The 17,745-nt window shown below is 36.9% G+C and overlaps 1 long non-coding RNA gene across 14 annotated transcripts in view; it reads right to left on the bottom strand.

Annotated features, from left to right (window-relative positions):
• LOC101747532 overlaps window positions 1-17,745 on the bottom strand; it is a 332,267-nt gene that overhangs the window by 301,946 nt on the left and 12,576 nt on the right. For 10 of the 14 annotated variants that reach the window (XR_006939887.1, XR_006939888.1, XR_006939885.1 and 7 more), the window contains exon 1: window positions 2,651-2,719. The exons of 2 other annotated variants lie outside the window; for them this stretch is intronic. This is a non-coding gene — a long non-coding RNA (uncharacterized LOC101747532). Of the gene's footprint in view, window positions 1-2,650; window positions 2,985-17,745 lie in introns of those variants that run through there. 2 more of the 14 variants (XR_005861593.2, XR_005861587.2) reach the window with 2 other exon arrangements.

The following is a 17,745-nucleotide window of genomic DNA, read 5'->3' as shown; positions in this document are numbered from 1 at the left end:
TGCTTATGCAAACCAAAGGTACATAGCCAGTATCTAGAAAAAGTCAGGGTTTATTTTACTGCTAGGCAAGTGAAACAGAAATCAATATCAAGAAGAGCGAAAACTCCATTGCGTTGCATTTTGGGTGGGCTTTCTTCTCCTTTTAAGTGCTGTAATTACTGCCATTACACACCCTGATGTGGGACTGACATCTTGATAGTGTCCCATTTAATAGAGAACTATTTCAGATGATAAATTGCTACATAGTTTAGTTTTTTTTTTAAGGTTCTGTATCTTACTGCAGACTTGGTTAAAGAAAGAAAAAATAGAAAGCAACTTACCTTTGAGAAGGTTAAAAGTGAAGACAGACTACTTTTGATCAATTCTTTGCAGAGAAAGATCAGAAAAAAAAATATGGTCAGTCTGTAACCATTGCATTTTGTTTTTACCCAGAACAGAAGTCAGCACAAAGAAACTCCAAACATGATTGCTTAATATCCTTTATAAATAGAAGACCAACATTTTAATTATAAAAAAATCTAGATGACTGCAGAAGTACAAATGTGTAAAAAACTCTGAACTACCTTTGTTGTTGTTTGCTGCTCTTCAAAGGGACAAATCACTCTGTTCTAAAAAGCCTCAAGTCACTGATACTTGAACAAGTATCTCAACAAGTAGCTATTGATCAGTGTAGGGGATCAAGGTTACTGTAATAAGATTTCACTGTCCTACAGTAAATTTCAGTTCATCGTGTCATTTCTAATCAAGTCCTTCTTCTCTGAAAGATACATGATCTCCTCTTGTTTCTGTTATCTGAATATGCTATGTGAATGTGAAAAGCCTACAAAAGTTCAAGGAGAGGTTGCCTTATTCATAGAAAAAAATAGTCCAAGGAGATTTACTCTACTTGCACTAATAAGCTTTGCCTCACTAAGCCCCTGAGCTAGAGTTCGTTGGATTTTTGGAAGCACCAGGACATTATCCTACATTCTCATACATTTTGAGAAATGGCTGACTTGAGCTGCAGCCTAAGACAGGAAGATCATTTTTAGCAGAGTCTGGATCTGACCCAGTAGGTTGCTCTGGTTCTCATTAGCATCATACTAACATGTCTTTGTCAGCTTATGCATATATAATTATCTCACAGAAACCCAGTTAGAGTATTTTTCATTCAGATATTAGTTTCAATCCTTCTTGAGAGTACTCTTATCTCCAATGCAAAATCCATTTCTAGCTTATCACATAGTAAAAGCCAACCTACTTCAATCACTTACTCAAAAAATACTATACAAAACTGAAAATAGATTAACAAACATCCTGATCCAAGCAATAACATGGGCAGTTCTCCATCTCTCTTGAACAAGAAAAAAAGTAAAGACTCAGCCAGAAAGATAAGAGCTGCTCCCAACCTTTCCCACCTGCATCTCATTAGGGAGCACACCTGCACTCCTCTTAAACCAGTACACAACTTTCCACATTGAAACCTCTGTAATTTACTATTCCAACAAACATACTATATCTATCTATATATAGAATATCTTCTATAACTACTTAACTTACCCACGTTCAGTAGTATTACTTATTATTATTTCAGTAATATTACCTTTATTTTACATCTGCCAAGTTCTTGAAGAGGAATTTAAGACAAGATTAACATTTAGCTCAAACAGCTAACTGCAAACTATTAATGGTGGACAAACTTGTGGCATCTCTGATAAAAGTCCTTTTATACCCCAAATACATTTTTTCAAAACAAAATACAATAACAGTCAAGTTTTTTTTTGTTCTTTACAGCTTATTGTTCTATACAAATTAAAAGCATAAAGAAGCCATTTTTTGAAATCAACTTTGGAGAACAGAAACCATTCCAGGTTAAGGAAAAAAAATGATCTTCAGCATACAAACTGAAACTATAAACAACCTAAAGTTAAAAAAAACACTATTTTCATTATTACCAGTAAAAGATAAGACCAAGAGCTTTTCCTTCGCTGATTGTTTTAATCTCCCACAAGAGCAAAACACATAAAGCATTCTTCAGTCAAGTACATATCAAGTACTAACATAGAAAAAAAAGAACCCTTCAAGATGCATACACACAGCTACCTCACAAGTCTGTTTTAGTACAAGTAGTACCAGCATTGACTTGCACAAACTCGGGATAAACAGACACCACACAAGTCTCTAATACATATTAGATTTGCTGTAAGTTCTATATTCAAGCAAAAAAAACAGAAAATTCAACCATGGGAAGTAGCTTTAAAACCTAACAGGTAGAGTAGCTGAGTAGCCTAGGCAATACGTTCTAGCCCTACTCAAGAAAGAGCAACATGAACTTCATGCCTGTGTAATTGCACAATCTTAAAAACACAAGAAGCATACCACAGGAAAATAGTATCTGTGTTATGAGCATTTGATAATCTGCTTACATAATTCTATTATTGTTTTTATGAGCTATTTCTTCCTTTCAAAAAGACCTACGCACATACATATACTTTTCAACTCCCTGTTCTTATAGAACAGTCTACAGTAGAACAGTTAAAATAATTCTATCACCAAAAATAGTAATAATAAAAATTTAAAAAAATTTAAAAGTTACCAAGTCTTATTCAAAGACTCAAAAATCTCCCCACGTATCATTAGCTAGCATTCATTTTTAGCAGAGTTCACTTACACCGAAGCATACAGAGAAGATGCATCAACACAGCTCTGTCCAAAACTCTTGCTGCAAACTACCTTTATGGGTGGGCAGAGCATTTCCCCTTTATAGTAGCTAAGCGCGGTTCCTCATTGGCTGTGCCTTGATTGCTTCAACCTGAGCTGGGTTTTTTTTTTTTTTTTTAAAGCAGCAACTTCATATTTTTTTCAAATTTCAGCCCTATAGTGACTAAAATGAAACAGGGAAGGAGAAAGGTACTGCAAAAGTAGTCTGAACAAGAACTGAAAAGACAACCTATCGGGAATCTGAAAAAGAGTCTCCGTCGGAACAGTGAAGATCACGCAATGAAAAAAAAAAAGCTTGTAGGGATTTGTTACTGTTTGTGTATGTCAGCCAGTCATCCTGAAATACAAATTATTTGTATAATTTTGACAGGTTGCCGTATCAAATTAAGTACCAAACAGCAATAACACAAACATCCTTTTCATGATTTCAACTAGCCGTGATTAGGAAAGGCAAGCATAAGTTGAAACACAAAGTGAAACTTTTCTTACAACACACAGGTGTGGGGTAAGCAGAGACCTTTGTGTGACCCCGCCGGCAGGAGCCAAGGACGAAGCTACCTCCTACATGCGGGCTATCACTGACACCTGACGAGGCGCCCCCCGCAGCTGCTACTCAGACAAGCCAGAACCCAGAGCGGCGTGGCAGGCAGTTTGGGACAGCTGTTGCTCGTTTAGGAGAACATGCGAAGAAAACAGTCTCATCAAGAAATTAGGTGAAAATTTTCTCTACTTCTTAACAGATTGCTAAAAATGAACATGCAGTAACTGGCATATTTTAAATAACACGTGCCTGAGTAACTAGCCCCTCAAAAAATGACTTTTTAAAGGCTTGTCATCTGCTGGAACTAGCAACTGTCCAGCAAGATAAACCTGCTCTTTCAAATGTGGGCTGTTCCCTGCTGTGTGGGGAGAAAACAAGCCCCTCTGCCAGCACCAGCTGCAGTCCTCAGCTCTGCTCTCACCTTAAAATTAGTTTTACATGTTAAAAACTGTGCTTTAAAAAATCTGTATGGTCTAGATAATATTTAGACAGCATTGCTTCAAAAGTACTAAAATTTTACACTTCCATACCAAGATTACAACACCCAGCAGCAACATCCAGCCTACCTCAGGAACCAACACTGCAGAGCACTATAATACTACACGAGCTACAGAACTCACTGGATTTATATGTACACCAAACCATTTCTGTGGATTGGTGTTCAGCGAGTCTTCGCAGCTATTTTCTCTACAAGCTCATTATTCCTATGGAGAATTAATAAGCAGCAACATAGCATACACTGTGTTACAGTCCTTGATGGAGGGCTGCAGTACCATTTGCCCTTGCTCCTCAACAGATGGATGGTGATGACCTGGCAAAATATGGATTTGTGGATCACTGCCACTTACAACAGCTCCTGCTCTTTTGCTAAGAATCAGGGAGTCCCAAGGAACTAGTTAGACACTTCAGCTGCTAGTAGTGGCCTCTGAAGCCCCGATTCTGAACACCAGGAGGAAAGAGGCTGCGCAGCCACCAGCTACTGCTGCTTTTCTGTGCCTTTGACATGAGACATTCAGCCAGGCCACACTTCACAGTCTCTTTCCATACAGCTTCTCCTTAGGTCCAAGAACAGACATTATATACAAAGGGCTGAGTCTCCACTGCATTTACATTAAATGAGAGGAACTTCACTGCGTTACGGCTGCCCTCTTCCCTTTGCTCAAAACAGCTCCCACAAGCCCCTAACAGGGACATCAATAGCACTGCCAAGACACCACACCACATAAACCTCCAATTATGGTCCTTCCTAGTACACTTTCCTATCACACTACACTGAGGTGATATCTGTTTATACTGCAGTCTAGTCTGAGCTATATTGCTACTCCACCTTCTCCATTTGTACCTGCTGCAGATCATTCTTATCCCTCTTTATGCTCTGCTCCAAAGCACATTCACATCAAGGCTTCTAACTTTCTTTCTTTCAATTGTGTTTAATTACGCTTCTTTTTTTTTCCTTTGAAGTCTAGGGAAAGAGTTCTATTCATTTCAACAAAGATTTGGCCTGCCCTCTTATTTGAAGTGTTCCACCTCATAGTATCTTCGAAACCAGCTGCCCGTAGGGACAGGAATGCATCTGAATTAAAAGTAATGAAAATGCAATTATTATGGCTTTATTAATTAAAGAAATAGGATTGTATTTTTTTTTTAGTGTCAGTGAACTTCAAAACACAGATGAAAATAGTAGACAATATGGAAATGTCTTGGGTCTAAAATAGAAGCAACATCTACATTAAACAGATCTGAATAATTTCCCCCAACCAGTGGATAAATAATCAGATATACTGTGAAATTTAAAAATGTAGCCAGCGCTCCAAAATGAAGGTAAGTGAATTTCACTGAGTGAAATATGTGGAAATTTATTTATTTTCATCTTATAAGCATGCAAAGTGTTATAGTTATACTTTCCTCTTGGTGTTTTAAAACAGTTCCACTGAAAGGAGCATTTCCAGTGACCCATCTGTCAGCACACAGTTAGTTTATGTGACCCGCATTGTAGGGGTTACTCTTTTCACATTGCAAATCTAAATTTACTACTCGCTTTAACATACTTGCTCCTGATTGCACTCTGATGACGTGCCCTCAATCCAGCTCGTGACACCGCTAAGATAAATGTGTTCAATGAGAATAAGGGCAGAACACAAATATACATTGCTTAACTCAAAGAGATGCAATCAGAGCCTTACGGTATTAGCTGATCTATTCTAGACAATATTACAAGGCAATTAAAGACTGTACGTACTGGCTGATGGAGGTGAATTATGCTAAGTTCCAGAAGGCAATCGTCTGAACCTGGAGATGCTGATTAATTGCCCAGTAATAATTCATAACTAAGACATTCAGGTCTACTTGTGCCCCAGCAAGTGAGAGGGAGAAAAAAGACAATAAAGTGTATAAATACCATTCAGACAAAGCAATGTTTGCTGCTATAGCCTAATATCTATATGCAGAGGAAGCAACATTTTATTTTAAAAATTAGATTATCAGAAGCAAATTATGAAATTAAGTGGGCTGTGTTTATCCACGGCACGTTATATATCTGTCAGCATGCACAGCATCCCCTACCCTAGAAGGCTGTGTGTTTCCCAGCTCTACTGGCTTTCTATACAGAGTAGTCATTGTACACCTCAGGGTACAAACAAGGAACCAGACTCTGGCCTCCAGCTTGCATCTCATGCTACTAAACCCAAGCTAATGGGCAGGAATGGAACATAAACAAAAGCTGAATCCTGCTTTAAATGCATCCACAGCATTGCTTGCTTCATTTTTCCTCTATCATGCCACTAGGATCATTGACTGTTACTGAACTGTTACATAATGCATTATTAGAGAAATGGATTATTACATGGTACTACCTCTGAACTGCAACTGAAATATGTTACACAAGGAATTTAGCATGGTAGCACGTCTCAGGAAATGATGACAACATTTCAAATTGCACTGACTTTTCTCCACAACTACATAGCGCCTCCATTTTAGAAGTGATTCAAAATAAAAAAATCCATATATTCCTTCCTCCCCCTTCTTAATGTCATGAGAGTTTCCTCCAAGTTCTTTTGTTTCAAAAACTGACTGGCACACTTAAATCCAAGAAACCGCATTGAAAAACTATTCTCTTGCTTGAGCAAAATATTGGAACCATTCCTGATTTTTAAAGCCTGTAACAAAGCTCTCTGAGGCTCAGGTATACACTGTTTCTCTGGGAGGAAAGCTACCATTAACTCACTGTCAAGATCCCTCATCGGAGCTGTCCTTACACAAGCTGTGTTTGTTACTACTTATGCAAAGCATTTTATCAATCCTAGTTTTCTTGTTTATTATCTTCTCCTTCTGTTCCCTGTTGTTTAATCAGAATCTCAAGATTTTCAGACCACAGAATAGCTGAGATGTCTATAAGTAATATATTTTCTGATCTGCCTAAGGGCTGTCTCCTATACCTTGCATATTTTACCTATACAGCGCTGTCTGGGACATTAGGCAGGATATGTACCATACCATGACCTCAGAATAATCTAGGGACTGCTCTGCACTGGAAGAAAAGCAGCACCGAAGCAGGAAATTGGGTTAAATCTTGCAGGGCATAAATATGACACATTGAAACAAGTAGCTGAAGTAATACTGAGCTGTAAAAGCAGGATATTTGTACCTATGTAGAACAGCCTGAGAAGGAATGTTACTTACTGAGAAGGAAGAGCCTGTGAAATCAAACCACTATAGCTGTGGTCATATGGAGGCATTTCTTCACGTGAAGGACGAATCAAACATCACTGTGATAAGGAGAATACCTCTCTGGTTGGAACCCTTGTTCAAAACAGGACTTCTTAGTGTGGTAGTACTAAACAAAAATACTTATCAAGAAAATTAAAAATTAAATATCAAGATTATTCAACTGGAGTGTTAGTTTCCTAATTAAAGAAGCCTAGGATTCTGATTGTTCAGAAAGACATTAGTAAGGCTATCTTATGTTTTCTAATCATTTAAGCAAACAGTTTCAATGTGTTTACTTAAAAAGCCAGTCAATTAATTAAAGACAGAATTTACATTCAATGTCCTAGAAGATAAAAAAAACAAACTCTTTGGCACCAAAACTCATAAAATAAATGAAAAAAGAAAAAACTTGTTATCTGGTAGTGTAAGAAGTTACTCATAATATTGTACATGCACAGCATTATTTTCTTTAAACACACACTTGAGTTCAGAAGCATGTTTAATTTTTTAATGTGAACAGCAGTGTCTAATTTGGTCTTAGAATGGAGTGAAGAGGTATAAAATTATTATTACACTCAGGTACACTCAGTGACACCTGGCAACAGAGAGTAGAAAGTTATCAGCTCCTCAAAACATGACAATATCTTCTTCAGAGTTTCAGAAAGCACGCTTTATTGAGTAAAGTAAGAGGATGAAAAAAATGAAATATGGAAAGACCCAGCACTCTCATTTCCAATGTATATCAAGCCCAAAATCTTTCATACATTCTTGTCAAAAGAAAAAAGAAGAATTACTTGAACTATTTCATATGCCTGATGCTTGACAACTTTGATATTTTTCCCCTCACTGAAAATCTTCATTCCATTTTTTCATAAAGCCAATGACAGATAAGAGACAAAACCCCATATATTCTTCCTGCATTCATTTCATTCAAACACACTACAGCTCTCACTCCAAACATGTCACCTCAGCAAAGAGAGCCAATGGTGAATATTTCTGATAAGTCATACACTGGAACGAAGATTTCATCACCTTGCTGGAGTAGCAGCCCTCAGTGTCTCCCAGAAAGATCCCAGTTACTGTGGTTTCTACATGTGGGTCTCAGTGCACGACCAACAGAATTGAAAATTATACTCTGTGAAAAGCTGTGAAAGGTTCTGAATGGACTAAGAGTGAGGATTCAATTAAAATCCAACTTTTTACAATGATACAACACAATTTGTGTACATTTCAACTTGCAAAAAGCAGTTATTTAACAAACTGAAGTCTGATCATCTTTTTGAGCCAGCCTACTCGTGTATTTTACAGGAGGGGGAGACACCGAAGCGGGTTTCAGATTTGTGGTTTTGGTCCAACTGAGTTTGACAACAAATATGCCTAAACAGCCAAGAAACAGATGATTTCCACATTGTGTATGTGAGTCCAGGCACCAAATTCTTTTGCTGCCATTTGCATCTCAACCATAAGTTTTCTGATCATTGTCTCTCATTATTTATCTCATTACATTTAAATGCCACATGTATTCAAGCACATAGAAGACTTCTTTTTCCGGCATGAGGGGTTTTAGCACTTCCGGTGTACTTGAAGAAGCTGTTAAGGACACACATTGTGTCCCATTCAGGGGAACTTCTATTCAGAACACATCATTGACAGTCAGGAAGATATTTTGCACATGAGGCATTCTAGACCATACACCTTCTCTGGATATGGACAGCAGATGTAACACATCACGCATCAGGACTCCAAACTAAATACTTGTAAGAATTTTATCTACTGTAATCTTCCCCCTCCCAATGCACACAATTGCTAATGGATCTGAGAAGTTCAGATGGATGGCAAGCTGTTAATTAGTTTTTGCAATTTCACATAATGTAAGTGCATGAGCCTCCTTACTTCCATTGCATAAGGAACAAATTGAAGGTGCTGTTTCATCAGCTGCAGCAGATTTTCTGTACCAGCCAGCAAAACAAACTAGAGATGACTGAGGAATTTTTGTCTTCAGAACTTCCAGGGATGCCTGAGCTAAATAAGATATAACTACTGTTACCTGTTCTTTACCCATGACCTCTAACATCTCCTTTTGGAAAGCATGTCCTAGAACCTTTAGAGACTAAAAGGCCAAGAGAAAGTTTTGCAAGCAACCTAGAATGTCATGCAATCAGAATGTCCCTCACTGACCTTGGACGCAAGTCCAGGTAAGCTTGACTGTCCATTTACAAGCTGCGAGATGGCTATAAATGCAAATAACATCCATGTTATCAGCAAGGAATTGGAGCAAATGACATTCCTATTCCCTTTAATCCTTAGCAGCAGCACACTTGAAATTTGTAACAAGTCACATAAATGTTTCTCTTATAATATTAAGAAATGTCACTGCAGCTTCTAAATATAACATTGTCTATACACAAAATCTATAATACAGAATTATCCATGTTTCAAAACAAATGAATGTGTACGACTTCCACAAGGCTTTCATCTCTTCAGAATGAATGTTTTATGAAAAATACTTAGTACTGTCAATAACTGAATCAGAAAAGGAAAATTAGCTAAAAACCCCGAGGTGTTTTGTTATATATGAACATATATCCATGTATATGCTACTCGGAAGGATGCGCTCTCCTTTGCGCACAAAAGCCAATTTGCAGACCTTTTGTTATTTTAAGCAGTCTGAAACTAGTTACTTTGGGAAAGCATCAAACAAAACTTTAAGAATTGGGCTGCAAAATCTTTAAGTTATTATAATACATGCAACCTTAATTTTGAATAAATTTTACTCTGCTTTGGATTAAAAAAAACCCAAAAAGCAGCAGTTAACTATTTATGGTGATAGTAACTCTATACTACTGTTGATAAAGAAGTGAAATTACTACAGAACTTTATTACAGTCATCCTGAAAACTGTCAAGATACACCCCTATACAAAAAATAATACTTTTAATTAAATGCCCAAAGAAAGTAATCAACATTTGTACTTCACACATTGAATTTCTGGATGAGTTGTTCAGATACAGAAAATCTCCTGAAACATACCCTAAGAAAATAGAGCAGATCTCTGATTTGCACAAATGTGGAATGAATGTATGACCTATGTGTGAATTTATTCCTCACAGCTATAGTAATTATGTGTCCCATTGGCAGTTTTAGACGAACTACTGACTTGATGCACCAACCAACCAATTTCTTGTAAATGCATTTTCTCTCTTGTGGTGCTTAGGAAGCCTGGTGTCAGTTAAATAACTCACCCATTTGCATGAAACCCCCTCCAGGATTTGGATCACCTAGAAGGATTACTGCTCACCAATGATGCCTGCTGTTCCGGGACAACCATATTCTATTTCACATCCAATAAAACTACATTTATGGAACCGAAGTCTCAACTACTTTTGTAATTTATCCATGTAAATTCTCATCATATCTTGTTGAGTCTACAGGCAAATCAAACACATATTTCTGGAACTGAAAAGTTATATAACAGCTAAGTGACGTCTTCCAAAACTTACTCACTGTACTTTGAAGACAAATGGAGAAATATCCCTTATTTTCCTCAGCATTTCTGCCAACTTATCATTCTATAAGCTTTACAACTGCAAAGCAGAAATCACTGATCTGTGAAAGATACTGCGAAGTTAGTAAGCAGCTCCTGTTCAATACTTTCCACCTCCGCCCCAGATACTTCAAAATTACAGTTGTTTCCAAGAAAATAGAAGCACTGCACTCAAGTATCAATTCTCAAACATAAAATCAGTGATTTTTGTAATGCACAGGTAAAAAGTCATCCAAAACATTATTACTAGTATCATTCTTTTAAGTTATTAGGGAAAGATTGAAGAACAGCCTGCAAATACCTACATCATGTGATATATCATTTTTGAGCAATTCAATACAGAACAGATCCAATATTCACAGAAGTCAACGACAAGTTTCCAAGGCAATTCCTGAGTTAGGACATAAACTGGAGCTGTGCGTTGGCTGCTTAAATTATAGAGATGCATTCATGATTTTAGGACATCTCTAAATTTTTGGTAGAGTTTGACAAAGGTTTGTTACAGAGAACTTTGTTAACCAGGCAGCACAGTTTATGCTTGACATTGGTTTATTATAAGGCAGTCTTTTATTTTAAGCAGTGAATGCAAATTATGTCACTTCATAGCTGAGCTATACAAGACATATCAAGAATATTTCTAGCTTCAGAATCACAGTACCATCTTTCAACAAACTATTTTTTACCTGGAGGTAGTGACAGCAAGCTTATCACTACACACACTTACTAAACACTAAGCACCACAGGACTGCTAAACAGGATTTAAGAAGCTAAGTGGATTAATTTTATTGTCTTCACAATTAGTGCTAGGGAAAGCATCTGGTCTACTGATATTAAGCAGGTAAATTCAGATAACAAGAAAGTTTCTGGCACAAATGACTCAAATTTTTCCCCTAAAAATTTAAATTCTCAAGTAACTTGATACAACTAGAGCACCCTTTCTATTGCTATTTTTAATCAATTTTCATCTACTTAGGAAAATGCCCAATTCTACCTTTCTGACTACATTTCCAATTCAATTAAGTGCATTTCCAACATCAACAATCCACATCTCTTAATCACAGATAGAAGAGTACTAGAAAATATGGACCATCTTCTTGACTAATAATCAAAGCAGGTAAGAAACCTAGGTAATTTTTTTTCCAAATTAATTCAATATTCCTCACACTGTTTAAAAGTGTTTTTCCTTACAAGTCATTAAATTCATTGTATGAACTAACATAATGATCAACTTCAAAATTATTTTGTAAAAAAGTCAATGTAGTGGCAGTTGTAGAGTGTTTGAGCTTATAAGCAAGAAAAAATGGACAGGAAATGCACAGAAATACAGCAGAAGGTGCTAACACATCATCAGCCAAGGAGAACTTCTGTGCTACCTAGCCTAGAAGTTACTTTATTAGCAATGCAAGTGTTATTTTGCAAATAACAATAGCTAACTCTAACAGGACCAGACCTGAATTATTTGTGCATCTGAAGCTTGTCATTAGCAGTGCTAGCTTTGGTATGGAAAAAATGCAGCAGAAAACACTTAAGCAGAAGTGAGACTTTTAATGGGCATTTGTGGGCAAGACAGTGCTTATTGAGCACTGAAAATAAAAGCCACATAATGCAAGTTTCTTTGCTGAATCAGCTTTTTACAGTGCACTCTATTCCCATGGAATTGTACATGAATTATGTCACTGGCTCCTCTGTGAATAAGACCAAGTATCACATATAAGGGAGAACTGATACTCTCAGTCACAAAACCAGCATCGCTTCCCTGGAAATGCTGAACAAAAAATAGATACAGAAGAACCGAAAATAGGATCAGATGTACCATGAAACCCACTTCTGCACAAGTCCTAGTCCATTACAACTTTTTCATAGCTGTTTCCTTTCTGTTACAACAAAGAAGGCAAGAAATATTGCTGAAGGGTTGCAAAGCTTCCCCTTTTGACATCAATGGGGTTACAAAAGCATTTTAGAGGAAAATTGAGGTGGGACGAGCAGTTGCTACAGGCCAGCTAATCTACAGCCTTCCAGAAGTTTCTTCAGGTGCAAAGCTTTCATATTTGGCCCATGGTTCATAAATTATGGCAGGGACAGTAGTCATTGGAGTATTTAAATAATTACTGTAAGGTTTTGTTAAAGAACGATTGGGTCATCTGCAGATTTCTTTTTCTAAAATAATGAACCTCAGTTATCTAATTATCAGTCAAGACACTGCTGTATCATCGTGCCTATTCTATTAGTCTTGAATTTTTAAGTCACCTGTAAATTAAGTTGTGAAAAACAGCAGTGAAACAGAAGATAACATGAAGAATATTCATATTCTTATTCATATTCATAGAATATTTCAGAATATTCTGAAAAACTATGCATTTCTGATTGTCTCCAAATAGCCTTCAAAAAGATTCATATTACGTATGATACTTCTTCATTCAAGCCAAATGTAAGAAAACCTTAAGAAAACTTAATTCTTTTGTTTATCAAGCTTCAACAGTACAGATTCAAACTGAAAGGTAACATTCATTTAGATTATCAACTGAAATCTTAATACAATGGACTCAAGCTAGCCAAGTCCCCCCATTTCTACTAACTTCACTGAATAATACTCCTGAAATCAATGTGACAGAAAATAAGACCTTTTTAAAAAAGTCTACAACATCTAATAGTTGTACAGTTACAGCTTTTTAAAACATATATATTATCTGAAGTTGCCTGTGCTCTTTAGCTCTCTTCCAAATTACCTCATGATACACAAATCACAACACATCCTTCCCCTGGAGAACACATTTATCCCAATGGATAAATGAAACAAGATGACTATTACTTGTTTGTGCTTTTTTACTATGCTCTTCTAAAATGCTAAATAATATTCTCATTTTCCATTTTCATCTGCTATACTCTGAAGAGCAAAAAATAAACAGGAACCAGAAAGCAGTATTAGAAGATAGTAAACAAAGAGCTACTACTTTATTAATGAAAACCAGCTTGATTTACTGTAACAGTCACTATGAATGAACTGAGACTACTTCAAACCTAAAACACAGATACACAGATGTATTGATGGAACTCGACCAAATAGGGTCTCAGATCAAAGCTTACCAAAAATATCCTTTAAAATCATTGTCTTTTTTTTTTTTATTTCCACTATCAATTACCCTTTCTCCACATCCTCCCTCCACTGGCCATTGTTAATTGTGCATGGTATATTATTCTGTATAAAGTCCCTACAAGAGAAAACAGTGTACCCAACAGTGAGTCCTCCATGAAACCAAAATTTGTAATACAAACTCTTTTGAAGTTCAAGTTATTATCTTCCTGCTGCCATTATTGCAGAGCCATGAAATCAATATTGGTTTTAGTTTGGTTTTTAGTAAATGAATTTCTCAACATCCTCCATTATTCTCTTATAATTCATTTGCTTTACAGTTAATTATCCCAGCTATTCTAGTACAACAAAACAAAGATATCAAGAAAGTTTAGAGTCATAGAATGAGGTGTAGGGAACCTTAGGGGACCGAGCTCCAGCTCCCCTGCCAATGGGCAGGGTTGCCAACCACTAGATCGGGCTGTCCTGAGGCATAATCCAACGTGGCCTTGAATGCTTCCAGAGCTGGGACGTGAACAACAGCCTGTTCCAGTGTCTCATCATTCCCTGAGTAAAAATTTATTCCTAACATTTAACCTAAATCTTCCCTCTTTCAGATTAAAGCCTCCCTTGTCTGATCACTACCAGACCACGTAAAAAGTCAATCCCCCTCCTGCTTGTAAGCTCGCTTCAAATACTGGAAAGGTACAATAAGATCTCCCAGGAGCCTTCTCTTCAAGCTGAACAAGCTCAGTTCCCTCAGCCTGTCTTCCCTGTGCTGTAGCCCTCTGGTCATCTTCATGGCCCTCCTCTGGACCCACTCCAACAGCTCCACATTTCTTCTGTACTGGGGACCCCAGGCCAATGCAGTATTCCAGATAGAGACTCACAAGGGCAGAGTAGAAGGGGACAATCATCTGCCTCTCTCTGCTGTCAGTCTCTGTTGATGCAGCCCAGGATACCATCAGCCTTCCAGGCTGTAAATGCACACTGCTGGCGCATATCCAGCTTTTTGTCTATCATGATCCTCAAGTCTTTATCTGCAGGGCTGCCCTCAATGAGTTCTACTCCTAGTCTGTACTTGTATCTAGGACTGCCTCGACACAAGTACAACACCTTGCACTTGGCCTTGTTAAGCCTCATTGGATTCTCATGTGCAGTTTTCAAGCATGTCCAGGTCCCCCTGGATGGCACCCCTCCCTTCTATTGTGCCAACTGCACTACTTTGGTGTCAGCAAAAAACTTGCGGAGGGTACACTTGATCCCACTGTCTATGTCATTTGTAAAGACATAGAAGAGCATTGGTTCCAAAACAGACCTTTGGAGGACAATACACGTGACCAGCCTCCACTTGGACATAGAGCCATTGACAACAACCCTCTGACTGGACCATCCAACCAATTCTTTATCCACCTAATAGTCCAGCTTTCAAATCCACATCTCTCCAGTTTAGAGATAAACACATGCTGCAAGACACTAAGTCATTTTCTGAGAAACTCTTATAAAAAAAACAGAAAAAGAGCAATATAGCCATTCTTCTGTGATCAACAGCAAAAAAAAGAGTGCGTGTTCTTTCCACATTCCTCTGTATCTTTACAGTACCCATTGGTCTTAAAAAATAAAATTGGTTTTACTTTTCTTTGATTGTCTCAAAAGAACTTAAAAAAATATTCAGCATCATCCAGGCCAACTTGACAATGAGAACTGCAGTGACATAAGATGGCTGGAAGCTTCTTGAAAAACACATAGCTAAAAACCTTACCCTACTCTAATCCTTAATGAGAACAGGTACATTCTGTCAGATGCAGAAGGTATCAGACAATGCATTACAGTTCTTTCATCTCTTGGAGAACACAGCACCCAGTATTTCACTCAGCACCCATTTGTTGAAGCAGTCAAGCACTAAGACTTCCCGTACTACAAAATGCCAACTAGCAAACAGGGAAGAAGGCTACAGGGTGCAATAAAAGGACAAGAGTCCCCATTTCCCACCTGAGACATTCTTTGATAATGCATCACCACATTTTATTTCATCCTTCTCTTTAAGCGTTTTCTTTTAATAACAAAGAGTATGCATTGACTTTGACTTTTTCTTTTTTGCTTTTGTTTGTTTTGAGTTGTTTTTTTTTAAGTGCTATATTTTACCATTAACTGATTTTAAAGACATACTGACTTCCACTTTACTCTTTAAATCTGTTTTGCCCCTTCAATTTGATTTTCACAATCAAGATGGTGCTCAAGAGAGCAGTGGCAACATTCCAGAATTAAATGTGATCTCTGTGGACCACTTCCTGCTTCATCTATGCATCTAAAAGTATAGAAATTGAAGACACTGTGAAGGACATAACTACTACTGCTACTTTTTAATCTGCTGTAGTAAAATTCATTATTAAGTTAGAGGAGAAAAAGACCATGGAAGAAGCAGCTTATAGAAGTTTAAGTAATAGTAGGATACAGAACATTAACATATTTAATGGGGGAAAAAAACAAATTTGGGCTAATAAAAGCCTTCTATTATTCCCTCTGTAATACATCCCCATGATTTGGCTATCAGTACATTGATATATGGGGAAAAAAAAAGTAACCATTGCACCAAAGGACTTGTAGATTTGGAGTAGCTGACTACATCAGAACTAGAATACCCCTGGGCATCCTTTAGCAGTTTACAGGGAGCCAAAACTTTATATTCCTCCCTTCACCTATTTAAGATTAATGCTGGATAAAGTAAATAAAGAGTAAGCATATTTTAATAAAACACCTGTTTGATCTAAAACAAAAAGTCAAAAGCCATCAAGACAGTTGGAATTTAAGAGAATTTAGTAGCATCTTTGAGACAAGACCATTCTATCTATCAACTCAAAATATGCAGACTCATTAACCATTTTTCTTTCACCTTTCCACTTATATTCTTTGTTTAACATCTATGAAAATGATCTGAAGATTGTTATGTGCATGATATCCTAGGAAACATAATGCTTTGTACATAGAATTTTAAAGTCCAGATTTTGTGTGAATTCAAATTCCATTTTTAATACAGCATTTTTGTTTAAAGACACCCTAAGAAACAAGTACCAATAACAAATTAAGCAAAAACATTTCCAAGGTCAACACAGATCTGGAAAATTACTAGCTAAACTTTCACTCTTAACTCTGTGTTGCACACAGAAGTTTGTTTCTTGATAGGCAAATATTTCTTGGGGAGTAGAAAAATATATGACATTCTCTCAGAACTCTAAAAAATTAAAATGACAGATAACAGAATAAATATGATACATGATTTATGAATATTTTAAGTTGCTATAAAGCAGGAGCTGTAATAATTCATTCAGCTTCAGATTTACAGCAAAGTAATTTTACCAGCAAAACAATTGACATACAGACTTGAATTGAGGCTTTCAACAATAGAAGCAGTAATAGTGAATGTAAAGTTAAATCTGGCACTATATTAAACTCCAGCAGACAAGAGGATATCAAGATCACCTCTTGTCTCCGTGTTTTTCACCACGTAGTACACCCAGAATTTCAGACTGATTCAGGACATAGTAAGAATGACTAGAGCTACTAGGCAGAGAAGACTCTTGATATTCCTCCATTTTTGCAGGAGAAATAAGTGGCCCTTCTACATCTTTACTCTGTCTTCTACAGAACCTGAGTTACTTTCCTTGCACAAAATTTCTGGCTTTGGGGTCAAAATTACAACTGCATACACTCCAAGATCAGGGATAAAGTGTGTCCTTAAGAGCAGAAAGGAACTTCAAAAGCTACTATACTTTGCATCAAATTAAAGGTTTCAAGTACAGAGATCTAACAAAAGAAGAGTTAATATATGCTAAATCAGAGGAAAAAAAGAAAGCATATCCACAACCCAGGGGTTGGAAATCATTCATTAAAATAAGACATCTCCAGCTCTTGTTTCTACTTCAGCTTTCTTTCCTTTTGATCTTCATGTGAAACAATTTAGAACATCAGAATTCTGTTATATTTTAGAACTTTTTCAAATTGTAATGCCAGCATTCATAATAGTTATAATTTGCTTTTCAAACAACCTTTGAGAAGAAAAGCACATTAAAAATTATCATAATAAATCCACTGGAGGATTATTGTTGTGCCGGAATATCAAAGAATTTAGGATGCACTGAGGATTTATTGTCACATGAAACATTGGAATGTTAAAGATACTAATCTC

This window comes from Gallus gallus, chromosome 7 (genome assembly GCF_016699485.2).
Source record: "Gallus gallus isolate bGalGal1 chromosome 7, bGalGal1.mat.broiler.GRCg7b, whole genome shotgun sequence".
NCBI classification, from domain to species: domain Eukaryota; kingdom Metazoa; phylum Chordata; class Aves; order Galliformes; family Phasianidae; genus Gallus; species Gallus gallus.
The sequence above is the reverse complement of the archived record's forward strand: the minus strand, read 5'-3'. Positions and strand labels throughout refer to the sequence as shown.